Source organism: Cuculus canorus, chromosome 2 (assembly GCF_017976375.1).
Source record: "Cuculus canorus isolate bCucCan1 chromosome 2, bCucCan1.pri, whole genome shotgun sequence".
Lineage (NCBI taxonomy): Eukaryota > Metazoa > Chordata > Aves > Cuculiformes > Cuculidae > Cuculus > Cuculus canorus.
Genome location: NC_071402.1, coordinates 142,958,741 through 142,971,945, shown reverse-complemented (window position 1 = coordinate 142,971,945; position 13,205 = coordinate 142,958,741). Strand labels below are relative to the sequence as shown.

At 40.3% G+C, this 13,205-nt stretch overlaps 1 protein-coding gene across 1 annotated transcript in view; it reads right to left on the bottom strand.

Annotated features, from left to right (window-relative positions):
• The window catches only part of APBB1IP (amyloid beta precursor protein binding family B member 1 interacting protein), a 65,982-nt gene extending 63,798 nt beyond the window's left edge, over window positions 1-2,184 (bottom strand). The window contains exon 1 of the mRNA XM_009569312.2: window positions 2,099-2,184. The gene's annotated coding sequence lies outside the window, so the exon portion shown is untranslated. The remainder of the gene's footprint in view (window positions 1-2,098) is intronic.
• Window positions 2,185-13,205: the final 11,021 nt, after the last annotated feature.

The following is a 13,205-nucleotide window of genomic DNA, read 5'->3' as shown; positions in this document are numbered from 1 at the left end:
TATCCTGCATGAAGATACTGCACATCAAACAATCACCAACTCCAATACGAACAATTAAAACACAATTTACTGAATAATTACTTTGAGCTGTCAGTCATAATGTGTTCAAACAACAGAAGAGCCTGCAGTACCCACAGGAGGTAAAGAAGGAGAAGACATAAGGAATGGTCAAAAGCACCCTTTTAGAGACAGTACATTTTTCCTGTTATGTTTGCTCACAGATGGATCAGAATTCTCAGAGAAGATAAAACAAGGATCACTCAGCTATCTGTAATGCTTGATTCATCAAACCTCCCCAAGACATTTGTAATCCATATTTCAAACCAAATTATCACAATTTTAAAGCAATGCTTCCACAAAGCATGTAGTACAAGTAAAGGCAATAGGCCCCTCAGAAAGCCCATAGGGGGAAACTGAACAGAAAAGATTCAGCAAAAAGTAAAACATTCTGTTTTAAACATAAAGTTTTAACTTAAATTCACATTCTTTACAAAGCTTTTAGAAAAAAAACTTTGTAAAGTTAGTGAAGAGAAATGAGTGGGAACCTACACAGGTGAAGTGGGTTGTCTAATACAGCCCTCTGAAGCACTGGGGCTCACCCATCTGTCTTAAATGAAACAGATGTATTAAAACTACACTACATTTACACCACTGATGTGCAGCAGCAAGGTAATTAACTAACAGTGACATCAACAGAGTAACATTTGAAATAAATATTTTTTAGAAGCAAGTCAGGAACAGATGACAAAACATGCATATCATGTAATTCACAAAGGCGAACTAGAACCAAAGAGAAAAACTGACTGCCGAAATCCTGTAAACAGAAATTGTGAGGCGTAAAGTCAAGCTTGTAATCTGGGGCAGGTGGAGACCTCAAAAAAAAAAAAAAATCAAACTGTCTATTTCAGTTTTATAGCACGCTGTGTGTTTTGTTTGTAGGCTGTATTCCTGCATCCAAAGTTTTAACATCAATTAGGGCAGGCTGGATGATACACTGCCTAAAAGACTCTACGGTATACATCTTCCCAGTTATGACAGTGAATGGATTTAATAACTTCTCTTTTGGTGCACAAAGGATACACTCCAAGCTTGTGGAGACTGCCTATGTTTCTCATTCAGATGAGAGTATCAGGGAGTTCAGGCTGAGAGTTGGGGTTGTTCAGCCTGGAGAAGGCTCCAGGGAGACCATATAGGGACCTTCCAGTACCTCAAGGAGGCTACATGAAAGCTGAGGAGGGGCTGTTTACAAAGGCTTGTAGTGATAGGACTAGAGGGAATGGGTATAAACTGGAGAGGGGCAGATTTACACTAGATATAAGGAGGAATTTCTTCACCATGAGGGTGGTGAGACATTGGCACAGGCTGCCAAGGGAAGTTGTGGCTGCCCCATCCCTGGAGGTGTTCAAGGCCAGGTTGGATGGGACTTTGGGCAGCCTGATCTAGTGGGACAAGTCCCTGCCCATGGCAGGGGGGTTGGAACTGGATGATCTTTAAAGTCCCTTCCAACCCAAACTATTATATGATTCTGTGCTTTTACCATGCAGGATGGGCCTCCTGAATGTCAGGAGACACGTCTATTTCTTCTGTAAACCACGTGGCCGAGCACACCACCAGCAGAGAGATGTAAACCGTGTTCCCTGGAAGCCTGCACTGCCTGTTTTGTCATAACCGCACTACCCGCTTACATACTTAGTTAAAGACTGATGGATTAGCACATTCACATGGTGTATTTTTTGGCCGCTCGGCAGCTTGGACCGCGGTCTTTCTTGCCTGCCCCGGCTCTCCCGACACGGCCAGCGAATGCAGGGCGCTGCGCTCCTCCGGGATCCCACCCGCCCCGCCGGGCTGCGGGGCAGCTCCCGCAATCCTGCCTCGGAGGCTGCGTACAGCCGAACCCTGCCGAGCGCCCCGCGGCACGCCGAGGCTCCGCTGGCGGCGGGGAGGCTCCCTGCCCCGAGGGGAGGGCAGCGAGAGTCGCCGGGGTCCGCGGGCACCCGGGCGGAGCCTCTCCCGCACCTCGAGCCCCGGCGTCCCCGGCAGGGAGCGGGACACGCTGCCCGCGGGCGCTGCTCCATTCCTCCCCCCACGCCCGGCTCACCTTGGCTCCCGGAGGCGCTGCCCGGCTCGCTCGAGCCTGGGGGGAACTGCGGCCACCCCGGGGCGGAGACCTCCGCTTGAGCCGCCCCGCCGGGCTGCACCGCCCTCCGCCCGGGGCGGCTCCGCGAGGGTGCGGGAGCCTGGGGGAGTGTGCCCGGGGCGCTGAGAGAGACCTCGGGGCACCTGGGCCGCGTCTCCTCCGCGCTGAGAGAGACCTCGGGGACCCGGGCCGCGTCTCCTCCGCGCTGAGAGAGACCTCGGGGCACCTGGGCCGCGTCTTCTCCGCGCTGAGAGGGACCTCGGGGGAGCCGGGCTGCCCGAAGCGCGGCCGGTGCGGGGGCAGCAGCCGCCCGGGGAGCCTCCGCTCGGTCCCCTCGGGCGTTCCAGCACAGCCGTTCAGTGACTCTACAGCTCTGATAATGCTGCCGCGGGACAGGGTCTTTTGTCAGGGACTGCAGTGAGAGGACGAGGGAGAAGGATTTAAGCTGAAAGAGGGGAGATTTAAATTGGATATAAGGAAGAAATTTTATGTGAGGGTGGTGAGGCACTGGCAGAGGTTGCTCAGGAAAGCTGTGGCTGCCCCATCCCTGGAGGTGTTCAAGGCCAGGTTGGATGGAATTTTGAGCAGCGTGGTCTGGTGAAAGGTGTCCCTGCCCATGGCAGGGGTTGGAACTGGATGATCTTTAAGGTCCTTTATGATTCTATGACAGTCGATTGCTTTTATGGCATTTTGATGTCAATTTGTAGTGCTGCAAAGTGCTGCTTTGAAATGTACTTAGATTTTATTCATTGAGTAGAAATAATTTTGTAACACGTTAAATTCCATAAAAAGATGAGGAAAAGAAAACACCGAACTTTAGAGGTTTCCATCTGAAGTTAAAAAGGAAAACAGGAGTTAGAAAATTCAGTATGGCCTTGGCAGGTTTAATGTCATCAAGTTAAAATGATTTGAGATTCAAAGTGCTTCAGGTGGTATGCAAACAGACCCCTCTCTTGATTTAAAATCCTACTTGTCTCTAACTTTGCCAAACCAATGCTTTTAGCTGTTTTTTTCTTATGTATCTGAGGCAGTGAAGTGTAGAGAACAAAAGTGTCACCATCTCCTACTTGTGTTACTTCTGTTTAGAAAAGTCACCAGGTCCGTTAGCTTAGTCTTGTGTTTACGGGGAATTTATATTAAAAAAACAGGTTTTGCTTCAAAGCAGCTAATATATGGTGTGTTCCTCCAACAGTACTGGAAATAATTATAGCAGAAGTATGGTAGCATTTTAAATTGCCACCATGTTTTGCATAGCGAATATGTTTCAATGCTTTAAGGGGTAAATTGCTTGGAAAAATTCCAGCTGAGATAGCTCAGCCATACTTAAGATTAACTTAGGGAATAGTAGGTTGTTCTGCTTGTGTTATTTAAAACAAAACAAAACAAAACAATAAAACCAAAAACCGAACCAAAAAAAAAAAAACCAAAACAAACCCCCAAAATTTACTTTGCTGAGGTCAGAGCTCTGTCTGGCCAGGCACATGAAAATACATCAAAATTTGGCAAACTTCTTAGCATCTGAAAAATCACATGCATAGTTAATAAATAGTTATTTGTTCAGAAGTTTGGGAGTCTAAGGTCCTGCATATTCTCCTTGCCAACTTTCTTTGCAGTTGCTCCTTTTGGCTTTTGAGATCATTATGGTGCCAAGGAAAGGGGAAATTTCAAAAGATTATTATTTTTCTTTATTACCCCACAGTCAATTTTGAAATCAGCACTTTGCAGCAGTGAACACTTTGTGCGTATTAAAAGAATAACATTTGATGGTGCATTTTGTTGTCAGTGTTTTTTTCACTTCTATGTGTGACTTACTGCTAATGTTGCCACACCCCAATTACACTACTGGTTTTGCACTTATTTTGATGCTGTTGTAATATATGACCAAGATACTTGCTATGATAATGTAGAAAACATCTATTCTGCTTGTTGTCTCTGTATCTACATTTTGAAATAAGGCTGAGAAGAAAGCTGAGTGGCAGTATTTTCCAGTTCTCCTTGAACTTGACTGTAACAGACAGGCATTGTTCTCTCCAAAAAGAACAGTTGAAATGACAAGGGCACATCTCTAGAAAGCAAGGAGGAAAATCACAGAAATCTCAGAAAATCTTAAATGCTCTAGGAGAAATTTTTTGGGCTGTATTCAGGAGCATGAGCATGATGCTCCAGTGGGATGGGTGGAGGCCATCATGCATTCATAAGAAAGAAATGTGGTGAGGGAAATGCTGCGGCAGATAAAGACTTGTTTAACAGTATGTATCCTAATGTTAGAGAGGAGCAAAGTTTGTGGCAAGAGCAGGTGGAAATGTGTAATGCTTCATAATTTGTTTTCTTCTCTCTCAGCTAAAATGAACGTGGAGCAGAATCATTCCCCTGAAGCCCAGTCCTCCATTCTGCTCTCCTCTAAAAGCTTTTTGTTTTCTAATGGAAAGAAGAGGGGTGCACCCCACCCACGTTACAATTGTGTGTTTCACAGCATGACTCAAGATCTAATGCATGCAATTACAAATTGTTCTTTTCCTTTTCTTATCATGGGAGAATAGATCATTGGTTAGATACGCTGTCATTATGCACCCTGTGCTCAGGAGGGAGCTTTATTTATCTCCACAGTCCTTGTGGATTGTGTTTCACTGTCATGTAAGTTTCTATAAAGCAGCAGATAGTTTAGAGTTAGAGCAGAACATCTGTTTTTTAAAAGGAGCAAGTAGATAGTTTCTGGCATCAGGAAACCAGCACTTAATTGGCAAAAATGTAATGTTTTACCGTATATGTGCTCCCTTAGGTTTCGTTGACATCACTTTATACACTGATAATGACACAACTTCAGAGACTTCAGAGTCATTTTCTCTACAGGGTAAATGTGACACCATGCTGACTGGGATCCTGCCTGCCCAGAGTAATGCGGGATCAGCATACAGCCCTCATCATGAGTTAAAAGTCTGCAGACACATAAAATATTGCTAAGCCATTGTGCACTGGCCAAAAGTAAAAAAAGGGAAATAAAAAATAATCAGTGTATTAATTAGATCTTTTGTCATAGCAAAACACATAAATTGAAAGGTTGGTTTGTTTGTTTTGTTATTATTTAAACTGAACAACTTTCAGCATGATGGAAGAATGAAAGTGCTGCTCATAGAGGGCAAAGGCATGTATACAAGCTACAAAATAGCATAAAAAAGCATCAATTTAAAGTGAGTGAGTGATAGAGGATGGAGTATCCTCTTTTCAAGTAGTACCCTGCAGACATTTAACATCTTTGGTTCAGTGCCTGGATGATCCTCCTGGCTACACCAGATAATTTCTTTCACCAGGACACTGTTTCCACGCCTCCTTCCGCAGCCCCCCCCAAACTTTAAAGAGGTTGCAATTAGTGCAAAGTGGATCACAGCATAACATCAGGCTGTGATGTCAGGACATTCTGAGAGAATGTTTATCTGTTTGGCATCTTCCTATATTATAAGGCCAAAAGCAGAAAGTACAGAGATAAGCAAGTAGCAACTATAGATCTTATGTTCTTCTAATAAGATTAGATTTTATATAAGATTGGGCTTTTTTTTAATTCCTTTGTGATTGTGCATTAATGTGGAAGACCTGTAAAAAATAAAACTTCCTGTGAGAAAGATGGAAAGCTCTCGTTTGAGAGTTGAAGGATTATAGCTTTTGAAAGATCGTAGTAAACCAAATTTAAGTACAACTGCAGTGAATACAGAAACTAGTTAACAAGCACATCAGATATAATTACTTAAAATTAGAACAAATTAAGAAGCTAAAACTCAGTATGCTAAAGAGCAGGTATATGGCCAGATCAATTTCTTTCTGCCCATCTGGCCTTCCATTCTTTTGATGGATCTTCCAGTGACTCAAGATTGAGAATAGAATTCTTTCTCCGTAACTAGTCATAGGAAAGCTCATATGCACTGGTTTTTACAGTGGAAAACCAACAGCAAAACAAAACCTCAACGTGGATTAAAAGCTGAAGCAGAGGTTTGAAGTCTATCTGAAAATGTCAGCAGTGAAGCTAGCAAATTCACACTTTTAACTACAGGAAATTAGGAAATAAGTACCGCTGAAAAGTTTATGATCAAAACTTAGCTACTAGATTTCTGCCTAACATGACAATTTGAAGGTGAATTTCTAGGATTTTTTGCCATGGGTATGGTAGGACCTCAGGTTAGACAGCAACTTCTATTTCTCCCTATAGAGTATGTTCAGGCAACAACTTACATGCCAGGCTTTACACTGTTAAAATTTCAAAAGCCTTGATTCAAAAGCTGGAGGTGACCGAGGGAGCCTTTTTCTTTGGATTCAATGAGTTTTAAGTCAGAGCCGAAGTTTTCCAGCTCTCACATGAAACTACCACTCTGTGTACATCCATGTTTCCTGTGACTTGTTTATACATGGTGGATACATATCCCTTTCTGTTCTTCAAAAACATCTGTTCAAGTCAGCCCACTTCAACACTGTGAGAGCTGAGCATCTAACACAAATTGCAGCTGAGACAGCAAAAGCCTGACTACCGTATCTCGTTTATTAGCTTTATTAATCTTACAATAAAATGAAATTGCCTGCACCTCTAAAAGGAAACCTGTCACTGTTGTGAAATGGAATACTGAAATCTCATCTAACTTGTTCAGAATGCTACTTGTTATTAAATAGAAAATTATAACCTGAGGGTCTTCATTTGAAACTGTCAGCATTTATTACTAACATTATTTCTTTAGCTTTATGAGATAGGCTTTTAGCTATTGCTCAGAGCAATGTGTACCATAGTTGGCTTAATGAGAAGCATCATTTGAAACTGGATGTTTGATTTTATTAATGCCATGCATTAGATTTCACGTGTATGACAGACTAAGCATGATATGAGCAAGGTTTTGAAACTTCTTACTGAAGTGAATAGAAAAGGCATTTGAAGACAAGAGAAGATGGAATTACCTGGCTCAATTAATATAAATTAATGATGTATTTTACTCATTTCAAACTGTTCAACCCTTTTCTTACTCATTTCTGTCCTCTGTGATTTATTTCACTATGCACTTTTTTTTCTGGATTATTAAAATGTTGTTGATTTACACAGGTAGAATTTCCACTTGGAGTTTCTTCCATCCAAAGGTCAACCTGTGTTAACTCATGTGAGAGCCAGCTCTGAAGTTGATCCTCTGATCACTCCACTGTTAAACTTTCTCCTTCGCTCGCTCCGTATTGACTGTTTGGTTGCCTTCACATAACAGTAGTTAAAACCAAGTTCGTTTTGATTTTTTTTTCTGTTATTCAGGATTCAAATTAAACCTATATCACCCTCACTACTTTCCTCCTCACCCCCCATAATTTTCACAGTGTTTTACAGAAAGCTTTATGGAAATAATTGTCAGTATTTCTTGCTTGTCAGAAAGTATCTCCAAAATCTGAGTATGAATTTACTGATCTTTCCATCTCAGTGGGTAGTTTTCAAGTCCAAAAGGTAGGTTACATCTTTTTGCACATGCATTTGGTTTTCTGTAGCTGCATGTCAATATTAGGCTGCAAAGTCCTCTGCTGTTTATAGTAAATATCTTTGTCACCTAGAGCATATGTATTGGGTATGGCATTTAGCCAGTCAGAATGTATGCATTGGGTAAGGGACAGTATGAGAAAAGTAGCACTATAAACTAGCAGTGTTTTCTAATGTGAAGAAATTAGAAATGAAGGTTTTGTAGAATCATGTCTTTCCCATCAGTGTATGCGCTGACTGCAAGGAATGGATGGAAACCATCCATTCAGGCCTATTTTTTCCTGCAGAAGAAGACGCTGATAGTTCCTGAGAATAGGTTTTAGGTGTGTGGGCCTTATTGCTCACAAGAGGCCAAAGTAGGAAGGAGAACTTGCCTCAAGTCTTTGAACTAAATATGGATGCAGATGGGCAAAACTGATAGAGTTTCATCGTCTTGCCCCAACTTGAAGGGAGGTACACATAAAATTAGCTCATGCATATGAAATTAACAGCTGGAATTTGGGTGGACAAACAATCCTTTCTGGTAGGTCCCAGTGAGCCAGACTAAGTGATGGCATAGCAGTGCAAGTTACGTGTACCTGCAGAAAAGGTACACGTAATACAAAAATTTGAGGCTAAGAGCTTTGTCCTGTCTTGGCCACCTCAGAATGTTTTGTTAAATTTGTGTATGGTGTAGAACAACTTAAGCAAATAAATAGTCATCAGTTTCCAACCTACCACAATTTTGTATGGTGAATATTAGACAAAAAGCTAGTTGATAGAGCTTAATATACAGCAGTAGTGGCCTCAGCTCATGCCTGATGGTTTACACTGCTGCTGCTAAATAGGTAGAACATTGCCAGGGAACTTTATTTATTTGAGTTCATAAAAATTTGCCTCCATAAAACTGTACGTTGTCTGAAGGGTAGTACATACACTGCTCAGGTAATGAGCTCTGAATATTACCACTAAAAATTTGGAGACCTTGACCTTTTCATCCTCTCTTCTTCTGCAGTTCTCCATGCCCTGTAGTTGGTGCTGTGAGCCAAGCAGAGTCTGTGAGCCAAGTGAGAGGCAACATGAGACTCCCCTTCCACTGTGAAACGAAATGACATCACCCCACCAGTGGCCAGTTGCATCACTTTTACTCAAGACTAGCATCTCATATGATTCACATCAGCTTAAGATAATGAATGATTTACTGAGATAGATGTAGAAAGATAACAGTGTTTTCCAGGTAATGTGGACAATATAGTTTTCCATAAAATGCAAGTTGAATATGAGTTCCATCTGAATTTAATTGAACCAATAGTATGTAAAAGAGGAACTTGTCAATGGTATTGTGCTTCCTTTGGTAGCTTTTTTTTTAAACTTTAGTAAGAGGAAGTGAGAATTCACTTCCTCTTCCCTGTAATAACTCAAGTTTCTACACTGCACAGTTGCATTGTACGGTTTGCATTATTTTTAGAATATAGTTATAAATAATATTTTAAATACTGTCATATTTTCTTCATTTGATAGTTTGAATGTCCAATTGTCAAACATTTGTATTATTGCCCAGTGACACAACCCTCTGCTGACCACAACAGTGCTTTCTGTGAGAATAAGGTAGAGCAAGCTTTGATGCAGCAGCAGTAGTTAAAATCATTACCGAGCTTAAGTATTCCAGCTAGAATTGTACACTTTGCTAGTCTTTCATGTTCCTGGAGGTGAGGGTACCTACGTACTGGCTATGTCAGTGGCAATTATAAGAGATTCTTGGGGGACACATTAAAGCAGGATGTAGCTTCGGGTTTTGGGTACAATTTTTGCAGAAAGTATTTCACATAATGTGGCTTGCCTTTGAGAAAACTGTTCCTTCTGCTTTAAAAGTATGATAACCATTAAAGATCTTTTGGCTGATAATATTTCACTGAAAGTAAGATTATTTTCTCAAATAGACTTAAAAAATAACTTCAGGCTCTTAACCAATTTTGTCCAGGATTTTCTGGAAAAGGGGTGGGTTTTGGTTTAGGGCTGTATTTCAGCAAAGCAGTTAAGGAAGTGTTTGTCCCATACTTAGGTTCAGTCCACCATGTTTGGTGTTTATAGTCTCTACTTTCTTATTCCCATTGAGGTTTCAGTTTCTGCTGCCTTTTTGAGTCAGTAATACCATTCTCATCCCTCAGATTATCTCTGAACTTAGTTCAAATTGTTTGTGTACTCTTCATATTTTACTATTCAGTATTATTTCTGCTCATTTTCAAATTAAAAACCTTTGTAGTAGCATTTAGATAATCTCCAGCTGACAGAAACCTTTCTAAGTACTGTTAGCAACAGACAACTAGCAACTATATGTATAGTGTTGTCCCTGGATTTAAAAAAAAAAAACACAAACAACAAACAACTTTGAAGAGGCTTTTTAGATGTTTAGGATGTGAAGAATAGAAAGCGAAGTCTTAGTAGTTTTTAATAAATGGGCTAAGGAGAGATGAGAGCTGATGAGTCCGTTGTGAAAGAAAGGTCATGTGGAGAGTCCACAGAGGGACTTGAAAGTGAAGACCAGCAGTTTGTATCTGATGTAAGTGGGAAGCCAGTGCCAGCTAAGGAATGCAGAGACTATGTGATACAATAAAAGCATTAGACCTAGAAAGTAATCTTCAGAGTAAGAAAGAATAAATGAGACGGGAAAAACCTCATCTGTAGAACAAGTATAAAGATATGAAATGAGAGCCTTTCTTCAAGCTTTGACATATGGAAAGAAGGCACCTATTTTAGTGTTGCAATGAAATGAGCAGTCTCTAGGAGGATCTGGATATCTGTCTGAGCCAACGATGGTGCTTCGCTTCCAGCATGGAAGGAAAGCATGTGGAAGTAAATATTTTCTTAAATCTTTTTGTTGTCTCAATTTGAGCTTGAGTTGACAGCTGAATAAAGAGAAAGGTTGAAAAGCATACATGGCAAAGTGAACCTGAAACATATGAATGTGCATTCCAAGTAACTTCAACAAATAGCATGCACTAATTTTCAAAGCAGTCAGTATTAATTGTCAGGTACATGGTATGCACTTGATTTGTACTTGTGAAGACTGTGAAAAGCAAACCCTACACATTGCTCTGCTGGTACAGTGTTGTAATGGTAATAGGGCTTTCAAAGACCACTGCAACATCCTTAATTGTATTCAGTTTTCCTTTCTTATGCAGAAATAATTCCTTGCCTTATGATACAGGTATACAAAAGATATGTCTCATTTATGTGAACATACTCCAGAAAAGTCTTAAACATCTACAACTTTGTGAATATTTTATTGTCTAATGAGGTGAAGATAGTCTTGCTTGACAACACTATATAGCCACTTTTCCTCCATAATAGTTATCCGAAATGAAAAGTGTAATCCTCTTCAACTAAAAATGAAAATATTTAATCTCTCTCATGGGATTCTTTTCCTCTAGTAATTCTGTGTCTCACATTCTCTAATGTATCTGCCTCAAACATTCCTATAGGGTAGGGAAGCCTGCTCTTTCCCTTAAAGCACAGAAGTTTGGCAATAAATCAATGGATGGCGAGGTGAAGGAGCTAAATAAGGATTTTGAAGACCTGAGATTTTTTTTGAGTCTGGCACTGCACATTTGTACCCAGGTTGCTAAAAGCATTTAAAGCCATCTAAAAAAATGTCAAAAAAGCTGAATATCACCTGGGATTGTAAAAAATATTTGAATCCCATTAACTATGTGAGTGTGCCTCAATGCCTGGAAATCTGCAGCTTAACTGTCTATGAATCAATTCCTTATGGATGAAGAATGCGGAGAAAACACCTCTTTACAGCTCATATGTGTTCTGAATTTACCTAGATTGGACTGTGACCTTTTCAGAAACTCTGGCCAGGTAAGTACCTCAGAGAGCTAGGTAGGTGACTTAGCCATAGCACAGAAACTCTAACATAGCTCCTGAGAATACTGAGCAAACACAGGATGTAAGTGAAAATAGTACATGAGAAGAAAGACACAGATATTAAGCCTGCTCAACGGTCTTTATAGAAACAACATTTTTGCCAGGTTAATATTATTTCTAGAAACAGAGTCCAAAACAAACACTCTTCTTGGACTATGTAATGAAAATCTATCTTGAATAGAATAAACTCAGCTGGGTCTTGATCAATCAATGTTTGAAACATTTCCAGTTTGGCTGTCAATGTGTTTTTTTGCCAAAACCTTAAGCTTTAAATTTATTTTAGAACTACATTGTTGAGGAAAAGTCTTTGTAATTGATCCTAGCCTATTTTTAGGACTACTAAAATGAGGCCTTGAGTCTTGATGGTGGGCAAATAGCCATACTGCAAAAAGATCCATAAACATCTCACAGCTTGGAGCAAAGATCAATGTAAACTGTTTACAAAGGGTATTTGAGAGACCACCAGACACTGGAGAATTATTGAGAAGAACCTTGTGAATTACTGTGCAGAATTCTGCACAGGAACCAAGGAAGCTAATTTGCTTTTCTTTTATACAGCAACAGTGTAGTTCCTCTTTTAGGAGAAAACAATTCCTTTTATTGATAAAAAGGCACTAAAGATAAGTGAATATGGGATGATGGTTGCAAGAGGTTTTATAATAAGTTGGAAAACACACAGAGCACCTGATTTACGTCTGTAGCAAAGCTCCTTCACATAGGGTAAATGAGGATCAAGCCTACAGTATTTAGCAGCTTAAACAGTCTTAATTTACTCATCTTTCTGAGAATAAACTTCTGTTTTAAAAAATTCTAAACATGCATACAGAAATGTGCAGGTCTAAATTGTCAGCTGCTACAATGCTGCCTATCTTTGCAGAGGCCATTCGTGGCAATGTCCTTTCCTTGGGAATGTCTGAAAAACCCTTTCCTGTATACGAAAACCTCTGTTGTTTTTAGACAAATGCTCTGTGGTATCACTTCTGTGTTGTTTCTGCTCTCGTTGGAAATTCTAATGAACTAAAAGAAAGGAAAAAAAAGTGGCCATAGTAACTATCTCACCTGGAGTTTTTTCCCATTTTCACCATGAAGGCAAAAGGCACCAAGATGCATTCCCGTCTTTGTTATTCTGCAGCCTGGCTTTTTTGAAATTACACTGCTCTAAGTTGTGTGCAGAAAAATTATCTATGATCTAACTGTTTTATGTTTTGTTCTCTTTGGTAGCTTTGAGACTGAATGGTGATATTTTTCATCATTAGTGAAATGTAGGTAGCCCTCCAGATTTTGTCATTTTGAATTCCAGTTCAAGCCCCATTTTTAACACATTGTACACTTGTCTAAAACAAAGTAGAAACATCACATTCGTGCCTGATGTGTCCCTAATCTGAAGTGCTCACTGGAAGATTTCACAGCTAACGCTTTCTTTGGTGAGCTTTCATTTCTTCATTGTTGGCCAGTGCTTGACATTGTCACTGTTTCTGATTGTTAGACTTAAATTGATGAGGATAATGTTGCCAAGTTTCAAGAATCTTAACAGAATCCAGCAACTGAAGTAAAATATAAACAGGACCATCTTGTCCTACTTCCACATCAACAGATCCTGGTTCAGAAGTTTTAGACATGAATGTTGGATCTCTGAGACTGTTCTTTTTTATAACACAGGTCAAAATCCTT